The following is a 6,000-nucleotide window of genomic DNA, read 5'->3' as shown; positions in this document are numbered from 1 at the left end:
ATTGATTGATGATAATTGTTCACGGAGTTCGGAAAAAACTAATTCATTTTCATGTTGCAAAAATTCAATTCTCTTATTCTGATCGTTAATCTTAAGACGATTTGAAATTCCCAAACCTAAACTTGCAACAGGCCTGAAGACATTGAGCGCTGCAAATATAAACGGGTTACGTCTTTCTATGCTACTGTGTCTCACGGTCCACATAAGTAGATCATGAGCCAAGCATTCTGCTTCAGCAACACTGTTTGAGCTAGCGAAATCTCTGGATTAAAAGGAAAATGACGGTGTAATTGATTCAATGATTCAGCAAACCGCGATAAGTCGCTTTTTAGGTTAATGACATCATCTTCTGGCAGGAAAATCGCTCGCAAATCAACTTCTAGAACTATATTGGTTGCTGTAATGAAAATGTCCTCTGTTCTTTCATTGATAGAGCCATGTTTAAAATGTATATTTTTTGTTTTAGCACTCTTCCCACACGACAAGAATGTCTAAACAAACAGTACCAATCCAAACAATATTAGCTTCATGTTGGAAACCTGCAATTAGTGAGATATATGTAATTACTCGTGTTTGAATTAACTACGTACTTCTATACAAAACAGATAAAATATTTTCATACAAATGTTATATATACATACTTTTATCATGCAAGTTTCATATATACTCTTTATTAGGTATGTTTCATATATATAACCATACATAAATTCTTATCTTTTTTCTTTTTCTTTCCTTCTACCCTCTTTCCCTTAACTGTGAACATGAGCCAAAGGTATTGTTCTCACGTCAGTAGGTTGGGTTATGTTTTGAACTTTTAGTCTGTTGGCCGTTAATATTTCTAAAATGCTAAATGGGCCTTCAAACTTAGGTGTTAGCTTGTAGTTCAAACCTTTGCGTACATATACTTGTATATATATTTGATCGCCTACTGCATATGATTTAGTTGGCTTAGTGATTTTATCATGATTTCTTTTCATTATGATTTGTGATTCTTCTAAATTCTTACGAAGTATATTATATCGACTTACACTTGCTTCCATAACATCCCGTAGGGGATTTGATAAATTGGTTGTAGGCATAAATACATGGAAAGGTGTCATAGCTGGGGTACCGTACAATGCCTCGTGCAGCGACATTTTGATAAGATACATGATATGAATGGTTAAGAGTTCTTAGAACCGTGGGTATGGCAATATCCCAGTTGGGATCCATTCCCCCAAGTGTAACTCGTAGGACATTTAACACATTCCTATTTACCCTCTCAACTAATCCATTCGACTCTGGGTGATAAATCATGGTATTGATTTTCTTAATGCAAAGGAATTCACACAACGAGTTAAGGAAATGATTATAGAATTCTCCACCCGAGTCAGAGATTATAATGTGTGGAATTCCATGTTTACAAATGTAGCACTCGTAAAATTTCCTAGCGCATTCAATTGCAGTTTTAGTTTTTAGTGCTATCAATTCTGTATATTGAGTCAAGGCATCTATTAACACTAAGAGGTGCTTATTTCCTCGGTCAGACTCGTAAAACCCTGTTAATAAATCTGAGGGTTGGTTGGGCACGGGATAGGCCCCCAAGCTGACAGGTGTCTTAGTGTGCCCTTTGTTTTCATGACAAATGTGACAATTAGCTATGTGTTTTTTATATCTGTAAGCATCGTAGGCCAATAAAATAGTGATTTAGCTTTCTGTGACATGATAAGAGAACCCTGGATGACCATGTAATGGATTGGAATGCAACCAGTTTAAGACAATTGGTATAAGCGAGATTGGTACCACTACCTGGTTGTTAGTCACCTGCGGGGTGCTTCGGGTTTTCCTTGTCACGGAAGGACACAATGTTATCCTTGATTATATAATTCTGCTGCATATACTTCACATATTCCTTTTCTTTAGGATTCCCGTTCAAAGCATCTATTATTTTCTTTAACTGCTGATCTTTTCTTTGTTCAGTCTGTACTAGTTCAGCGCTCCAACCCGGGTCTTCCTGTTCAGATAGTTTTAACAATAGGCACAGATGTTGATATATCTACTAGTTCAGCTAATGGCTCCATACAAGATGGTGTAGGGTTGTGTGATAGTGCGTCAGCAATGATATTTGCTTTCCCAGGTAGATATCCTATCCTTGCGCCAAAGTCTTGAATGATCAAATGCCACCGAGTTCTTTTGGGACTGTGACTAAAGCCTTTGAAGAAGTCGGTGAGGTGTTTATGGTCAGTAAGAACCTTGACAGGATAGCCGTTTATTATGAACTTAAAATGTACTGGTGAGTTAACAATAGCTAGCCCTTCCTTGTCTATTAGTGCATATTTACTTTCAAAAGGTCTCAGTTTACGTGACTAAAAAGCTATAGGGAAAAACTGGTTGTCATATTGCTGAAGCAGTACCCCTCCTACCCCTTGGTCTGAGGCGTCAGTTGCAATAAAGAATTCCTTACTGAAGTCAGGGAATTTTAAGATAGGTGAACTGCATAATTCCTCTTTCAAGGTATCGAATGCCTGTTGGTGCTTTTCAGACCATATAAAATTTATGCCCTTCTTCGTAAGATCGGTTAGAGGAGCGGCTATAATGGAATAATTGCATATAAAACGCCGGTAATATCCACCACAGCCTAAAAATTGCTGTATCCCCTTGACGTTAGTAGGTATCGAAAAGTTACGGATAGCCAGCACCTTATCGTGGACTACCTTAAGACCTTGACTAGACACCGTAAAACCTAAATAGACGAGTTCTGTTTAAAAAACTCACACTTAGTTATCTTCACTCTTAAATTATGTTGCCTTAGTCTCTGTAGCACTAGCTATAGTTTACGTAAATGTTCTTCTAAGGTTTTAGAAAAGATTACAAGGTCGTCCATATAGGCATGTAGGGTATCCCCTAACAAGTCTCCGAACACTATATTAATCATTCTGGTGAATGTAATTGGGGCGCAACATAAACCAAAAGGCATACGTAAAAATTCATAATGTCCCCTGGCTGTGCTGGAGGCCACTGCCTTCAGCACAGCCAGGGGACTTGCCGAGTGCAACAATCTCGTCAAGATCTGATTGCGAAACAGTTTCAGGATCGTCAACTGCTCCTAAATCTGCAGCACCAGCTTCGCCCATGTCGAATCCCTCGAAGTCTCGGGCGGATACAGCATCAGGCCAGAGTTTCCTCTACGATGAATTCAAGGTTCGCCTCAAAACCTCCAGCCAAGCTTGATCGATGAGTCGGATGCATATGACTATAACGAAATGCGCCTTCCAAAATTCACGCAAGGTGAGGTTTGTGGCATCGGTGATGTCGAAACATCTCTTGAAAAGATGTTTCGTATACAGCTTCTTGAAGTTCGATATCACTTGCTGGTCCATGGGCTGGAGGAGAGGGGTGGTGTTAGGCAGAAGATAAAGAACCTTGATGAAGGAATACTCCACTAGGATATCTTCCTTGAGGTCAAGAGGATGAGCAGGGGCATTGTCCAACACCAGCAGGTATTTCAGAGGGAGGCGCTTCTCTTCCAAGAATTTTTTCACTGTCAGGCCGAAACACAGATTTACCCACTCGGTGAACAAGAGCCTTGTTATCCAGGCTTTCGCATTAGCCCTCCACATCACTGGAAGCTTCTCCTTAAGCATTTTGTGGGCCTTGAAGGCTCGAGGAGTCTCGGAATGATAGACAAGTAGGGGCTTCACCTTGCAATCCCCACTGGCGTTGGAACAAAGTGCGAGCGTAAGCCTGTCTTTCATAGGCTTATGCCCGGGTAGCTTCTTCTCTTCCTGCATGATGTACGTCTGACGAGGCATTTTTTTCCAAAAAAGGCTGAGAACTGTAGCCTTCCTCGATCATCATCTCGTCAAACGTCTTTTTAAAGGCTTCGGCCGCTTTCATGTCCGAGCTGGCCACCTCCCCATGCCGCACCACCGAATGGATGCCAGTCCGTTTACGAAATTTCTCGAACCACCCATGCAAAGCCTTGAAGTCTGGGGTTGGCGTTGATGTCCCTTCTCCTCCGTCGGCAGCGGAGCCTGCACAGCGGCTGTCGGGGTCACCGTGGCTACATGCTGCGTATATACCAGGTGAGGCGGAGCAGCGTAGCCCGGCGTGGACACCGTCGTGGTGGTCGGCCCGTGCGTTACCGGCATGGCCCCTCTCGCCAGATGACTCAGCAGCCCCTGGACCGTCGGTGTCCCTTGCAGCCCCAGCGAGTACCTGGCCCGTCCGAGACCGTCATCCGTGGTCAGCAAGTTTGAGGAAGGAAAAGTCGGGTAGATTAGTGGGGGGGTTTCCCCTCGCCTGGGGGGTGACAGTTCCCAGCCCGAGCAAATGGAGGACCCCGAGTACAACTGGATGTCGGAGAATCTCGCCCCCTCCTCTACAGTTGACTGATCGAGGGAGCGAGAAACCTCCCCTGAAGGGGAAGGAGCCATACGAGGGAGCCGAGATGGAGGGAGAAAGGAGGAGGACATGTCAGTAATCAAGGGCGTAGCCGGAGAGTCCTCCTCCGACTCCTTAGCCGGCTTTCGTGGCTTCTTCCTCCCCCCCTAGCACTCCCACTGCTCCTCCGACCAAAAATTACACGTATCACATGTCTCAGTGCGAGAGCATTCTCGCCCTCTACACCGAGTACAAAAATCATGAGGATCAACCTCCACAGAAGAGCGGAAAGCCCCACACTTACAGCCCCCAATACCTGTGCATAATCTGCGGTTGATGGGGGGGCGAGGGGGTTTCTCCGGCTCTTGTTGTTCTATTTCCATCACAAATGAAAACAAAAGCAGACACATACTTACTTTTATACTTGCAAATACACACAAGTAAAAGAAAAAGCGTAAAAGTCTTCACCCAGTGAAGCAAACCAAGCATACGACAGAAGCAGGTAGAGAGACGAAGAGCAGCACCTCCAACCACTAGCGCCGCCGAAAGCAAAGTGACTCCTCGCCTTGCAGTCGAGCATACCGCTTACGACCGGTTCAGCTGCCACTAAGTACCTCCCTATTGTTAAAGGACCGAAGGTTTGTATTACATATCGGAACAAACAGGCTATAAAGGAGGCTGCAGACAGATATGAAGTATCCTACTTGAACAGAGAGAAACTGGGTCTGGGCCAGAGGGATTTGAGTTTTCTCAGAGACATACATTTAAAGATAATGAGATATACAAATAATGAAATTACATGAGTTATACATCAGCGAAAAGGCCGTGGAACGCTCTATAGAATGGTTAAAGGAACACCGCGGATAATGATCAGATACAATAAAAAACAGGGAAAAGCGTTGTCCTTACTAATACTCCCCCCACAAGACAATGATATGGAATAATGATTGGATGAAAAATATCTTGGAGGTAGGAGGCGACCTTGACACTTGGATGTCAAGTCCTTTGGCTTTGCTGGCTGACAGAATGCCTCCCCTGGCGGGTGCCTGGGGGGTTCTACTGTCGACTGAGTGCAACCAAGACTGTGGAGGGAGCTGCATTGTGTGCAGTGGCAATGTGGGATGGGCTGTGGGGACCCCCAGGGGGGTTGGCATCGTAGGTTGGGCTGAGTTTGTTTATTTGTATGGTGTTTATACATTGCATGGAACCAGTGGTTATTCAGCAACGGGACCATTGGCTTTACTTGACTTCCGAACGAGGTCGAGACTGACTTCTATGACCAGAAATACACATCTCTCACTCCTCAATGGAATAGCTGAGAATTGAATTAGGGACCACCAAGGTTGGGCTGAGGAAGTCCCCAGCGCGGCAGCGGCGTCTGGCGATGAGAGTGGAACTACAGGTGAGGCAGCGTCATCAGCAGGTTTAGGAAGCTCACAGATAGTGGCGTCAGCAGGAAGAGCAGACTCACAGGTGCTGCAGCAGTGTCGGTGAGCCAAGAAGGACTACAGGCGGCGGCATCGAAAGGGTGAGCAGGTCCACAGGTGTGGCAGCGAAGTTGGGCAGGCCAGCGAGCCCCAGGAGCGATGGCAGCATCGGGGGGTTTGAGGAGGCCCACAAGCAGCGACGTTGGGGGGG

The sequence above is a fragment of the Macrobrachium nipponense genome, chromosome 3, assembly GCF_015104395.2.
Source record: "Macrobrachium nipponense isolate FS-2020 chromosome 3, ASM1510439v2, whole genome shotgun sequence".
NCBI lineage: Eukaryota > Metazoa > Arthropoda > Malacostraca > Decapoda > Palaemonidae > Macrobrachium > Macrobrachium nipponense.
Note: the sequence above shows the minus strand (reverse complement) of the source record.